This window comes from Microtus pennsylvanicus, chromosome 1, assembly GCF_037038515.1.
Source record: "Microtus pennsylvanicus isolate mMicPen1 chromosome 1, mMicPen1.hap1, whole genome shotgun sequence".
Lineage (NCBI taxonomy): Eukaryota > Metazoa > Chordata > Mammalia > Rodentia > Cricetidae > Microtus > Microtus pennsylvanicus.
In genome coordinates, this window is record NC_134579.1 from 81316218 (window position 1) to 81330984 (window position 14767).

Consider the following 14767-nt stretch of genomic DNA (forward strand, 5'->3'; position numbering starts at 1 on the left):
ATCTCAACTTTGTATCAATATACAAAATCCAAGTGAATGTAAAATATTTAAAAGTAGTAGTTACTTTTTTGGTTTAAAAGTAGATTTAATAATTTACCTTTTAATCCTATTTCTACATCCCCCCTTATTTCTTTTCAGAGTAGATTCATAATCTATCCTTATACCAAATCATATCTATATCTCCCTCATTTTCAAAACAAGAACTCCAAATCTAATCTCCTTTCTTTCAACCTTCTTCCTGATGACAACTTGTAACCAAGTCCCCTAACCAATGACAAATATCCATAACCCATTGAACAACCAAAATCCACCCACCTCACCTCTTGGGCATGTGGGCTTCATGTTCTTAAATTTACTTCCTTCTGTCTGGGGGTGATGACAGGGGGGTCCTGGAAAGAAAAAATTTGGGTTAATTATCAAGTCCTGGAGAGGTAGCTGTATCATTTGTTGTCCAGTCTAGTCTCAACATAATAGGAAAGTGCAGGGCTGGTCTCAAGTCCTGGCTAGAGTAGTCTGTAAGGCGGGATCATCTCAACCAGCCACCTCAAGCATGCTTGAGTTTATAGAAGGAGAGAATCACACTCCAACTCCAAAGTCAGCTTTAATTTTTATTTGGACTGGGACTACAAAAAGACCATTTCCATTACATGTCTGTAGAGAAAAGCAGAAACAAACATTTGGGAAGATTTATGAAGTTTTACCCTTTTGGAGATGTGATATACTAATAGGCCAAATTGCTCTTTTTCTTGGGATATTTTTCTGCATGATTTGTTCTTTTTCTTCAGATGTCTCATTTGTCCAGAGGTCTTCATATTCCTTAGCTGTATGTCTCCACTCTCCTGAAAAGACAAAAACAAAACCCTTCCTCAACACTAATTTTGGGGAAGTTGTTTTATGGCAAGTCACATATGATCAAATGAAAAGCATTCGTCAGTTTAGATTGAATGGCGGTGCTTTTTGATTAAATATTTCCTTTTCTAACCAAGGGGTACCTCTTGTTAAAATCTAATCTTTATTGATTTTGATGGTATCCATAGCTTTTCTTCTCCTGTAGAAACAAAAGCAAAACCCCTTCCCCCACATAACACATGTCCTGGTTTCCATTCTGATGTCAACACATCTTAAAGTATATTGACTGATTTAATTACATTGTTTTTCTCTATTATCCCATGTCTCTCCACAGCTATTGTTCTTTTCTCATTAGCATTTAGAAAATTCAAAGTTAATAAAGCATTATGCAATCTATTTCTTGGGGGTCTTTATGTTTATTTAACATATCCTTTAGAATTTGATTTGATCATTATATAACTGCCTGCCCTGTGGTATTGTGTGATATACCTGTAATATGATTTATATTCCAATAAGCAAAAGATTGTTCTATTTTCTTAGAGACATAGCCTGGATCACTTTTTTATACTTTTTAATTTATTGTCTGTCTTTATTTGTACAGGTATACTCATGATAGTCATAACTTCTAATGAATGTGTGGTTACCAAATCAGTCATTTCCAAATTCAAAACAGCTGCCCATTGAAAACCTGAATAGATATCAATGATGCCAATATGTAGCATGAGTTCTAATAGGTGTAGAAGGAGCTGCGTTCCCACCCAGCTCCCTCTTGGCTAGCTTTATATCTGAAATAACAACATACAAATTATATTCTTTTAAACACTGCTTGGCCCATTAGCTCTAGCCTCTTACTGGCTAATTCTCACATCTTGATTAACCCATTTCTAATAATCTGTGTAGCACCACGAGGTGGTGGCTTTCCAGGAAGGATCTTAACCTGCGTCCATCTTGGAGAGGAGAGCTATAGCATCTGCTTCACTGCCTTCTTTCTCCCAGCATTCTGTTTGGTCTACTCCGCCTATCTAAATTCTGCCCTATCAAAAGCCAAGGCAGTTTCTTTATTAACCAATGAAAGTAACACATAGATGACCCTCCTCCATCAAATAGGTCTTAATAATAAAAACCCAGAGTCAGATATAGGGGAAAATGCTGGGAGACCAGCGAGATAAAGGAGCAAAACCAGAGTCATCTTACCTACTCAACTTCTCAGCTGAAAAGAGATTTAACGCCTGTCTTCTCTTGTCATTTCCTCTCTCTGACTAGGCATATCACTTCCTTTCTGTCTGTACAGACCTCCAGACCTCTATCATTTGCTAGTAGCTAGCTCTACCTTCTGATAGTCAATCAAGCTTTATTTGTATAAACAAGATATTACCAAAGGATGATGTCAATAGGACAAAATGGCAGAATGTTCTCTTGCCAAACCCTGAAAGGCTGGTGCTTAAATCAAATTGAGCCTAGTGCCTCACCAGATCTTGATATCAGAATGTGTGGTTTGGAGGAAGAGAGGAAGGGCTGGTGAGACTGAGATTAAGCAGATGGAAGGAGCGAAAGGAACAGAGGCTCCCATCTTGATTAGGAAGTCCCTTTCCAGCAAGGGACGAGGACAGGTTGGTACCACTAGGAAAGAATGGGTGAGGGTAATACCCCTAAAGATGCAGCAAGGAGTGGGGTTTGGTAAACTTGGTCAGGTAAGGTTGTCCCCCTACTCTGTTTTCTGCAACAGAGTGAAAATGGAAAGAAGCCAACTGTATTCAGGAGCAAGAAGGAAGCAGTGAGGTCTGATGGTCTCATCTTCTGTCCTTCTATCCCCCCCACCAGGCCTCCGCCCATCTCTCCCATCAATCTCACACACTCCTTTTTAAGATCAAAATAACTTAATATGCTTGTACTATTGATGACTAATCAATAAGGTTGCTGACTTGAAGCAGAAGGCTGGAGAATAACCCGGTGAAGGACAGTGAATGTCAGACACATCCAGTGCCTGAGGACTGTGTTGACTTATGGCAACAATAGTCCACAGACACCTCAGCAATATGACAGCCCCTGTGGGACCCTAGCCAGTCATGCAACACAGAGTATGTACCTCTTACTAGATACTAGACCAAGCACTTCACAAATATTAACTTACATGCTTTGACAACTCACTGATTCCTGTGATTTTGTTCCCCAATGTTAAATAAAAGCATAGCTGCCTCTCTCCAACACCCTGGGATTCCCACAAACACAGAGAGTTACCCCAGTTGAATAATTATGCCTGCATTTGGCCTCTCAAAGCACTTGGCTCAGCACCAGTGTTCACGTGGGTTAATTCCTGCTCCCTTACATCCCCCCTGTGCATTTTGTGTCCCTGAGAGACCGCACAACAGTCCTCATCTTCTGTGGGACTCCTTTAGCTTAGTGCCTAGGGCCAGCCAGCCCTTAGAGTGGCATGTGTAGATCCTCAGTAGAAGCCAGGGCATACTTGGCTGGGCACACGGTCCTAGATGGCTGATCAATCACGTCCCTGAGTGCAGGCCATTTCCTTGTTCCTATTTTCCCATGCTCATTGTCAACCACTGCACGCAGACCTGATGGCCATCAAAAGTTCAGCACCAATTCGCAAGGTCTTCCCTTCCCTCAACAAGAACTTAGGGCTATGTGGATTTCTCTTCCACACTTCCCTGTGCTTCCTAAGTCCCCCAGAGCTCTGAGTACCCACCATCACCCCTGTTTGTCCGAACTCCCAGCTCCAGCTCTTCAAATCCACACCCGGCGCCCTCACCAGCTGCTGCCACTTCAGGGCAAGAAACTGAGCAGTGGCTTCAGTTCTGTTTTTAGGTTTTCTGCCGTTTCCTGCCACACTGTCCTCACAGCTACTTCCTGAAGTTTGAGGCAGTTCTTTTGGCTTTAGGTTCTTAAAACGGTTAAGTGTTTCTGTGTCTAGTATTTTGAAAAGTTTTTTCAGGTCATGGGATAGTTATAAAAATGACCACATCTGAGCTACATCCCTAACAGTTAAGATATGTTCAAGAATGCTCTAGGACCACTCTGTGTCCTACGTAGGACAGTTGCATCTAGGATAGTAAAAGAATTCAGAACAAGCCAGGGGGCTGTGGTGGCAAACATCTGTGATTCCAGCACTCAGGTGTAGCCTGGGCTACAACACTGTTGTAAAGGTCTGGCCTGAGGGAGGAAAACAAAAACAACATTTGATGTGGGCTGGAGCAATCAAGAGAGGCTTCCTGGGAGATTGATCTCTATGTGAATCTTGAAGGGCAAGCCTTAAAAACACCTCTTCATTACCTGTAGCGCTTACAATGAGGCTCACACAGAACTGATATCAAAAGGATAACTCATGAGAAAGGAGGGAGAAAGTTTCCTAGCTTGTTGGGAAACTGTGTGGAGCCTGAGCTCACTGATAGAAGTCTGAGTCCAGATGAATTTCTCCAAGAGCTGTGAGCTCTGGCACATTCCATGCTGTTAAGATCTGTGGCTCTGACATGCGCAGTGGTGCTCCTCAGACTTGGGGAGCTGCAGGAACGCCAGAGCCAGACAAAACCAGAGCGGAGAGCCGGCACTATGCCCGGGAGGCAAGCCAGACCCAGGAGCGGTGGCACGACCCAAAAGGCCACCTGCCGGTTCATCCCCACGGGCACCGCAGGCAGGACAGAGGGTGGCCCCTAGCGCGGTCACTGCGGTGGCGGCGGAAGAGGAGGAGAGCCGGCTTTAGCAGTGCAACCGCCTGGTGCTCGAGGACACCAGCAGCTGGCTGGCGGCGGCTGCAGAGCTCGCGGGGTCAACGACAAGAACGCTCGGACGACTCTGAAGTGGAAGATGAACCAAACGATAATCTTCCTCCTCAGAAGAAGCCAGTTTGGGTGGATGAAGATGATGAGGATGAGGAAGTAGTTGACATGATGAACAATCGGTTTCCGAAAGATATAATGGAAAATGCCAGAGAAAGCAAACTCTCAAAAGATAAGCTTCAAAAGAGACTTAAAGAGGAATTCCAGCACCTGATTGGGCAGCCTGGGCACAGGTGCAGAAAATCTTCAGATAATGAAGGTGGAGAGGATGAAGATGATTTGTGGCAAAGGACTGGAAATTTCACACCCACATCTACTTCTCTTCTAAGAGGACTTCTCAAGATGAAGGACTGCCTTCCTGCCATTGCTGAACGGACTACCGCTGCTTGGATGTCATCAGTGCGGTCCATCCTGGCACACAGGTAGTGATGCTCCCTGGGCTAGATAATGCTATCTCGCTATTTCAGGGAGATGGCAAAACAAACCCGAAAATCCTGAGCATCTATTTGGAAAAATTTCCAATCTTTAAGGCTTGTTACACTGCTAATGGAGAAGAGCTATGAGCTACAAGTGTACACAGCAAGGTTCTTTATGTCTATGATATGCTAGCTGGAAAGTTAGTTCCTGTACATCAAGTGAGAGGTTTGAAAGGGAAAATAGTGAAGTGATTTGAAGTCTCTCCAGATGGATCCTTCCTGCTCAGAAGCGGCATTGCTGGGTTTTCTCATTTGCTGTCAATGAAGACGAAAGAATTGATTGGTAGCATGAAGATTAATGGAAGAATTGCAGCATCCACATTCTCTTCTGATAGTAAGAGGATATGTACTCCTTCTGGGAATGGAGACGTTTATGTGTGGGATGTGAATTCGAGGAAGTGCATTAACAGATTCCTTGACGAAGGCAGTTTATATGGAGTAAGCATTGCTGCATCAAAGAATGGGCAGTACGTGGCTTGTGGCTCTAAGAGTGGAGTGGAAAACATAGCCAGTCAAGATTCTTGCCTCCACAAACCGACCCAAAGCCAATAAAAGCCACAATGAGCCTGGTCACTGGTGTCACTTCCTTGACCTTCAATCTCACTACAGAAATCTTGGCAGTGACTTCAGGAAAAATGAAAGAAGCTGTCAGATTGGTTCATCTTCCTAAACAGCATTTTCTAACTTTCTGGTTTTTACAAAGAGTGCTCTTTCTCGTGTTCAAACCATGGATTTTTCTCCCAGAGGTGGATCCTTTGCCTTGGGGAATGAGCGAGGCAAGGCCCTGCTGTATCGTTTGCACCATTACTCAGATTTCTAAAGATGTTTTTGCAGAAATCCAGTTGAACTCATCTCAGTCCTTCTTCCCAGAAATTTCCCAGTGTGTGATGATATATGGATGATGATTTATGGAATCCATGCTAAAAATGAGCAGCAATGTCTTAATAAATGTATGATAACTTTGTTTGAAAGGAAACAAAAATCTGTGGCCCTTCCTTTCTATCTTCAAGTAAGACATGCTCAGGTGACTTGTTTGGGCCAATGAAATAGACCCTCTCTGAGGCCAGGGCCACTGAGAGTTTGGAGGCCTTTATTGGCTGCTTTACAAATAATCAACCCTCAAGGGGAACTCCTCTGGCAGCCTGGGGCCCTCAGTGACAAAGACAATGCAAAGAAGTACCAAGATAATCCTAAGAATTTGTTATTGAATCTGACCCAGGCTCTTCTGATCTTGGTGGGCTGTGGAATTGTGGCCTGATTGGCTTAGAAATAATGAACCCAGAAAGGGTTCCAGACAGGTTTCTCCAGTCTTGGACTGAAGAGAGCATTTCAGCAGTGAACAGAACATTCCTGCAAAAGAACAGAGAGTTTCTTCAGAAGAATAGAAAGCTTCTAAGATCCCTTCCAAGTGGACACTAGACTTGGGACATTTTATTTGTTCTGTTAAAGCTGTTTAAAGTAGAGAAAATGTAGAAATCTTTTAGCTAACCTGGAATTCTAATCCAATGTCAGAATTAGAAGTATCAGAGCAGACATTATAACACATCATAAGGCAATGCAGTTCTCTGGAGAAGCCACAGGACTTTAGAGATGAGACCGAGAAAACTCATTTCCCCTTTACATCAGATACCCCACGTTCATACCTTGAGGAGTGGAGTGTAACACGCAGGAATAGCTTTGAAACTAAAGCGATTGGGTTCGAAATCCAATTGTACATTGAGCTAGCCGGCCAGCTTTTCCCAAGCAGCAACTTCATACAAAAGTGTAATTACACCCACGCAACCCGCATGAGCTACGAAACTCCTCCCTTACATATCATAGGAGACTTATTTGCTGTTTTCTTCTGAGACAGTCTCCCTATGTAGCACAGGCTATTTTAAACTTATTATATGGACAAGACTGACCCCGAACTTATGATCTCCTGTATCAGCCTTTTGAATGCCAGAGTTACAGGCAAGTGCGTAAAATTTTCCAGTATTCTCTCAGAGCTATACACAAGGCTTCAGGACTTCACCCCGGCACTCTGCTCCTTTAACTCAGTCTCGGTGTGGATTTCTTCCCCCCACCTTGTCTGCTTTGGCTCCAGCAACTGAGGCTAGAAGGATGCTCTCAGCCCTCTGAGGCTGGTCCGTGAGAAGGGAGGATTTTCAGGACTTTAGTACTCTGGGAACCATCCCTCCACCCTCCACTCTCCAGAGTGCAAACACAGGTACGTAACAACTGTGCAAACAGACAGCCTCACAGAAATCTTCATTAAGTGACACTTTATTATTTTACAATAGTTCAGGAAAGTCCTTGGGATGTTGTGACTAAAATGTAATCACCACAGAACATAGAGCTGATTGGTGAGCCCATCAGTCTTCTCTTCATCAGGTGATGAGCACAGAAGAGAAGACATCATGTCTGTAATGAGAAAGCTGGCGGTTAGCAAGGGGGGGGGGCACAGGCACAGTGGTGTCACTCATGACCATGGCTCTCAGGTCTGGATCAGGTGTTTCGTCTTCTCTTCCCATTACCTGAGTCCTGTTCACAGAGCCGGGTGACAATGGCGTTGAAGACAGAATAATTCTCGCCCGCATGCTGTAGCTGAGGGGTTCTTGAGGCTAGAAGTTGTGATGCTCCGGCTCCCAAGTGGCTTCAGGACATCTATGGAGGGACATCCAGAAAACAGGATGCACCAGGCCTTGAGTTCTAACCTGTCCTCACGGCCACCTCTGTCGTTATGGGAACTTTCCAAGGAGATGCAGATGGGCTGGAAGTGGGAAGGCTGTTCTAAAAACTACAATTCTGACATTAGAGATGAAGGAATTACAAGTTCTGTGAGCTGCGGTCGAGTGATGGGTTTATAGAGGACCTGTGAAACACAGGACGAGGAGGACGTGAACCATCAGGAAGTAGATGGTTGCAAGCAGTGGCACTCGAGACTGGGACTGTTACAGTGAACGCAGAACCCGCTTCCATCCAGCACCACTCCAGGTCTGAAACAAACAAAACAACAAGATGAGGAAGTCAGCTCCATTTGTAGGCTCTTTCTCTTCACCAGTAATTCTGCATCTCAGCCAACTGATCCCATCCTCACAGAGGAGGGGCATCCGGGGAGAAAGTTTCCTCAGTGGCTGACCACCAATAACACTGCCCATCTCCGTACCTCAGCCCGGTCCCACCGCAGAGCTCTCCCTGCGTCCTTCCCTCTTGCCCTTTGGCAGCTGCTGCCTGGGATATCTATCAATATGGATGTCTCATGAGAGCACCGGTACCAATGGTAGGAGTCCAGGTTGGATTCCATTCACTTTACCCCAGCCTGTGTTGAGAGAAAGATACTCACACGTCCCCTGCATGAGAATCTTCCCAGCCATCCTGGGGAGGTGGCCTAGGGGACTGGCAGCAGAGATTTCTCCCATAGGCCAGGCCACACAGTAGTAATGGAACTGCCTATTCAGGATGCTGGCTTGGGTGCTTCCGGCTGGGAAGCTGGTTAGTGTCTGACCCATGGAAGTATGACTAACAATCAACGAACTAGAATCCAATGCCCATTAGCAGTTCCACATTTTTTCTGGGTCATCCTTGTTCTCTCTCTTTTCCTCCAGCTTTCTTCTCTCACCCTCTCTGAGAGCCATCTCTTTCTTAGACTCTTGCTTCATCTGGGCTAATTCCTCCTCCAGTTTATTGACTTTTTGTATGAGCTCCTTCCGGTCGACAAGTGTGCCTGGAGCTTCCTCTTCTGCTCCCTGTCTTTATTCAGAAGCTCCAGTTCCCGCTGAAGCCCCTCTTTACTCACCAGCTCCGCTGGGCTTGCCTCATCCTGACTGTGATTAGAAACGGCTCCGTGACTTTTTCCTGCCTGCTCCTTTTTTGCTTCTTCAGCTTTGGACAATAAGTTGAGCTGCTCCTTCAGAGTTTTGATTTCAACCCCAAGAGAAAACTTCTCTTTATTAAGCTGAACCATTTTCTCTGTCATACTGAAGCTGAGTTCGTCATTTGCTGACCCTGAATGGTTTGCTGGAGTGCCTCCACATCTTTCTTTTTCTCTTGCAAGAGTTGGTCAATTTTGGTTATTTCCAGTTCCTTCTGTGAAAGAGCCTGTGAAAGGCCTTCCATCTTACCTGCAATATCCTTCACATGTTCTGCCCCCTCTAACACCTCACTTTTTTTTCTCTGCAGCTGGCTTTGCAGGGTTTTTATCTGTGTGCCCTGTTGAGAAGACTGTAGTTGCACGCTATCCAGTTCTTTCTGTGAAGATTCAATCTTCACATCCTCATATTTGCCTTCTATGCTTAGGCTGTGGATTTGTTCTGTGAGCAGGTTGTGCTGAGTCGTCTGGCTTTTGTAGTCCAGACCTCTTTGCTTTTCTGTTTCTGCAAGGCTGCTTTCCAGTTCTCTGACCTGAGCCCTCAGTTCAGGTAAGACATCAAGCTCTGCCACCCGAGAAAGAAGCTGGTCTTTTTCCTCAGACAAAGTAGTGGGCATTCTCTGCATCCTTCTCAAATTCTTCAGTTAGCATTGTTAGGCTGCTAAATTCCTTAGCTTCCTCATCTAATTTTTTTCTATACATCCCTTTTGCCTCATGAAGTCTTGTCTCAAACTCCAAAATTTGAGCTTTCAGACTTTCCAGTTCATCCTGGTGACACCAGCAAAGATCTGGTACGGAGGGGGGGCATGTCCACACCGTCCAGCTTCAAAGATCTGGTACGGAGGGGGAATGTGTCCACACCGTCCAGCTTTGCGGAGCTCAATTCTACTGCATCGTCATTTGGAGACCCTGCCTCAGATGTTGGAGGCTGGTCTTCAGTGCTTGCCTGCTCCTCTCTCTCAGGACGCTGCTCTCTTCACTGAGCACCAAGGGGTCATCCCCCGCTGTCACCGAAAGGGTTCCTTCACTCTCCATCGGCTTCACTTCTTTCTGGTCCAGGACCTCAGAGTCCCCGTCAGGCCTCTTGCCCTGAAGCTGGGACTTAAGAAATGCAATTTCCTCCTGAGCTTCTTTCATTTCCACTAATAAAACTGGTAACCTTTTATGTTTCTGAGAAATTATGTTCTCTGGGACATCTGGTCCACTTTCTTTGGCATAATTGCTCTTGCTGATCTTTTAAAACAGAAACGGAAGAAACACCAAGACCTTAACCAGCCAAATATTTCAGAAAACATTAAAATCAGCCACTACAAACTAGCACTTCTCAAACTTAGAACCTCCTGGTTCAAACTTCTTTTATACCACGAAGCTATTAAAATTTATAAAACTCTGCATCTCCCACACTGAACGTGTAGGATTCAGTCAGCTCCACTCTGAGGTCTCTTTCTAGTCAAAAGGTCCAAGGAAGTGTGGAATCAGTTTTCTAGATATTTCCCATACAAAAAAAAATTCTTCTTCTAGGTTAAAATGCCTAGTTATTTCTCCTAAAAACTGGTTTTCAAAAAGCAGGCAATGAATTAAACACCCCACCCACCCTATACCAAGGAGTAAGCTATGAGATTTCTTTCCCTAATCAATTTACTGAAACAAGAGAGTTGTACAAGTAAACAGAGTAAGCATTAGCACTGACAAGTTGACTACCAACAAGCAGATGCAGATGAGTTGCCAGGATCAAAAAGCCCAAAATGCGCTCTGCTGGTCCTGGACGTGGCATGATGGTGGTGTGGCAATGAGACAGTCATCACAGATTCCGGGTTAGGCTACTCAGTCCATGCCATCTCCGTGGATGTTTGCTTGGGGAAGAAAACTAGTGAGTCTCATAAAGTAGTTAATTAGTTTAGGGTCAGTAAGAAACCCTGCCTTAAAAAATACAATGGAGAGAAACCAAGGAAGAAACCCGACAGTGATTTCTCTTCACACACACAGGCACGGGCACAGGCACGCGCACACACACCATATACAGATGCACACAAACACGGGGGCTTGGGGGATGTGGTGGTGGCTCACTGGAAACAGTTCTTGCTGAGGAAGCATGAGGATCTGAGTTTAGGTCCCCAGCACCTAGTAGATGCCAGACATAGTAGTACCTGTCTGTAATCGCATCATTCTTCTTAAGTACTTTCTTGATAATTTATAATTTTTTTTGCTCTCTGCATGGTTGAGATCATAGTTCATAGAGCTCAAAACTAGCCTCAGTACTGGACACAGGGGAACCCACTCTGTAGCTTCTTCATGTTACATACCCAATGCTTCCATCATTACAGACAGGAGGGTCTACAGTAAAATCATCCCCGGCGGGGTTTAGTGTAACCAACTGCTTTTTGTTCCATCATCTAAGGGCGTTTATTTCCTATTTCATAGCTTCCTTTCATATCATCTTTCCATCCCCTTCCCTCACTCCCTACAATAGCTGGAGTTCAGTCCACTTTCTGACTAAAGAATCAAGTCACCCTCCCCCCCCCCCCCCCCGACAGAGAACGGGAGCTTTGCTCTCTCTGGCCACTCCCACTCTTCCTCCTCCCTCTTCACTGATTTCCTTCTTCTCTGATTCTTTTCTAGTTCATCTCTGTGATTTTGAGGGACATTACCAGTTGGCTCTTCTATGCAATTTCTATGTTTTAAAATTCCTTTTCTTCACTACTGTTTGCTACTTATTTTCTGTTTCTTTCTTTTTTGTTTGATTTTTTTTGTTTGTTTTTTGAGACAGGATTTCTCTGTGTAACAGCCCTAGCTGTCCCAGACCTAGCTCTTGTAGACCAGGCTGACCTCAAACTCACAGAGATCCACCTACCTTTGCATCCCAAGTACTGGGATTAAAGGCATGTGCTACCACTGCCGAGCTGTTTTTAATTTTCTTACTAGAAGCCCATCTTTTTTTCTTTATCTGTGTTGATTTTTTTTAAAGCAACATTTGCTTGTTTCCATTAGAAATTATTGGCAGACCTTTAAGGGAATAATTTTAAGTATTCTCCTGAGCAAACATTTTTAGTACAAGTCTTATCATTTTTAACTAAATAATATTGCAATTTTCTAAATTAAGTCTCCTTTGACAACTTTGTGAACAAGGCCTCCTTGGCTCAATGAAAAGGTATTGAATGTAAGTTTGATGATTAATTTTGTGTGGTAACTTGGCTGGATCAGATTACCTAGATCTTTGGCCAAATGTTATTCTAGGTGTTCCTATGAAGGTATTTTAGTTGACATTAACGTTTAAAGCAGGAGACTTGTGTATGTATATATGTGTAGGCATGTGTGCACTTGGTGGGTCCACATATGTGCACCTGCTTGTAGAAGCCAGACGTCAATGTTAAGCATTGTTCTAAACAAGTTACCCACCTCATTTTCTGAGGAAGGCTTAGAGCTCCCCAGGTAGGCTAGCTGGCTGGCCATCAAGCCCCAGGGACCTATCTCTGGCTCTCCAGGGCCAAGATTACAAGCCTGAGTCAGCATGTCCAAGCTTCTAGAGCTCTGGGGCTCAAATTTAGGGTCTGGCATGACACAGCAAGTGCTCTAGCAACTGAGCCACCCCCAGCCATCAGGAGACTCCGAATAAGGTAGACTATCCTCCCTAATCCTTTCCCATCACTTGAGGCCTTGGCAGGAAAACAAATCTGTCCTGTCCCCAAGAGTGACTTATTCTACTAGCAGATACTCTCGGGGCTCAAGTTTTAATGTTTCTCTATCAGATGGCCTCTGGATCAATTAGAAGATTCTGCATTTTCCCATTTCTAAAACTGTACCTCTTTGGGTCTACACATGGCATCCATCCCTGAACCTGAAGACACAGATGAACACATAATAACAAAACTTCTGTTAAGAAGTTACACTCCTCACAAAGACCATTTAGGTTTACCGGTTGAGAGCAAGGCTAACTGTATATACCACAGCTAACAATGGCACTTAATCAGTAGAATGATATCAACTAATCAGAACATCTTCACCATACCACCCTCCATCCCTGCCGAGGCTCAGGGGATGCCACAGGAGAGGCGGGAAGAGTGTAAGAGCCGAAGGATGCAGGAGTGCTGTGAAGTGCTGGCTCTGGATGTGACAAGACCGTCACCTAGTGCAGCTGCGGTCCCTCTATGCACAAGAGCAAGCCTGGGAGAATTCCAGCATCTATGGGTTGGGAGCTCTACAGGCCCCACCCCTTAATAAGGGACCTGCGGCACTTGATGGCTGTGTGGGGAGGGAGAATCATTCTTTCTTGAGAGTGTTTTCCACTGGTAGGTTTCCAGTGCTACAATGGGCAACCCCACATCCATGCATGTATCAGTAACACTAAATGGGTTATCAAAAAAAGAAAAAGACATGAAATTAGATACGGGGGAATTAGATATGGTTTGGAGATGTGGGGAGAGCTAGAGGAGAGAAATTGGGGTGGATATGATCATATTTCATACATATATATACATGTATGGATTCACAGATAAAGAAAAATTAGAATTAAAAAATTGAACAAAACATTACACCGGGAAATCCTGTCTCATCCCCCCCTCCGCAAAAAAAGTTGAATAAATTTCAGGTTACAAAACCCATCGTTTTGTAAAGGTTCCTTTGGAATATAATCCTGAGTAAATATTACTAAATTCAAGAGATTTTGTTTAATCTCCCCCGAGAAACAGGCTGTGGTGGTTTGAGTGAGACTGCCCTCCACAGGCTCATGTATTCCAGCACTAGGTCCCCAGGTGGTGATGCTATTTGGAGAGGTTGAGGAGGTGTGGCCTTGCTGGAGGAAGTACGTCACTGGAGACGGGCTTTGAGAGTCTGAAGACTGGAGCCATTTCTAGTCCACTCTCACCTCTTCAAGCTCATGAGGAAGGATGTGACTGTGCTCCTTCCTGCTGTCCTGCTGCCTGCTGCCTGCTGCCTGCTTGCCGTGTCCCGTGATGAGCTCTTACCCTCTGAGACTCTAAGACAAATAAACTCTTTCTTCTTTAAGTTGTCTTGGTCAGGTGTTTTGTTACAGCAACAGAAAAGTAGCTAATACACAAGCACTCCTAAACCTGTGTTGGTTTAGGACAAAGAATTCCAAACATTAGGATGCGAACAAATGAAGGAGTCTAACCTTTATGAATCTCTTAGATGTTATTTCCCTCCATTGGTGGCACGGTTTCTGTCAGCACGAATAACTGTTGGAGTTGTCTCCTCCTAATCAAGGTCCCTTGTGACTCTACCAGTGATCACTCACCTCGCCAACTGTGCCGTAGGCCTCCCCTGCTCTATTCTGAGCCTCCAGAAGAGTAATTTGAGAGGACAGGTTTTCTGAAAGTCAAAAAGTAGTTTCTTTAGATAATACATGTGGAGTATTTGTAAAAACAGTGATGTAGTTGTATTGTACCCAGGCTACTAGAGATTCACAAAACAATGAAGAGGAAAGAAATAGGCAAAGGGGTTTGAAAGGTTTGAAAGGCCATCGATGCAAAGACATGTGAAGTGGAACAGCCACTTCTACGGGATAATTTGGAATTCTACTATCTTAGTTTATCCACAACCCTACTATGTGAGTTGTGACAATGCTCCCAGTGGTCTTTAACAGATGTTCAGACATAAAGTCGAGCAATGAAAAGGAGCTGTGCAATCTCAACAATCAGATGAGGAACGACGACATGATGTGAGGGGTGCACAGCTGTGTGGACAGCTGCGATCAGAATCCAGGGCTTACCTCTAACATAGGGTGCAATGCCCTGGAAGAGAAAACTACTCAACACTGACACTAGTACCTCCCACAAGCTGACAATCTT

General features: G+C 44.4%; 1 pseudogene; it reads left to right on the forward strand.

The window, feature by feature from the left end:
- Positions 1 to 4305: 4305 nt before the first annotated feature.
- On the forward strand, positions 4306 to 5995 carry LOC142846295 (U3 small nucleolar RNA-associated protein 18 homolog pseudogene; annotated as a pseudogene).
- The last annotated feature ends 8772 nt before the right edge of the window (positions 5996 to 14767 follow it).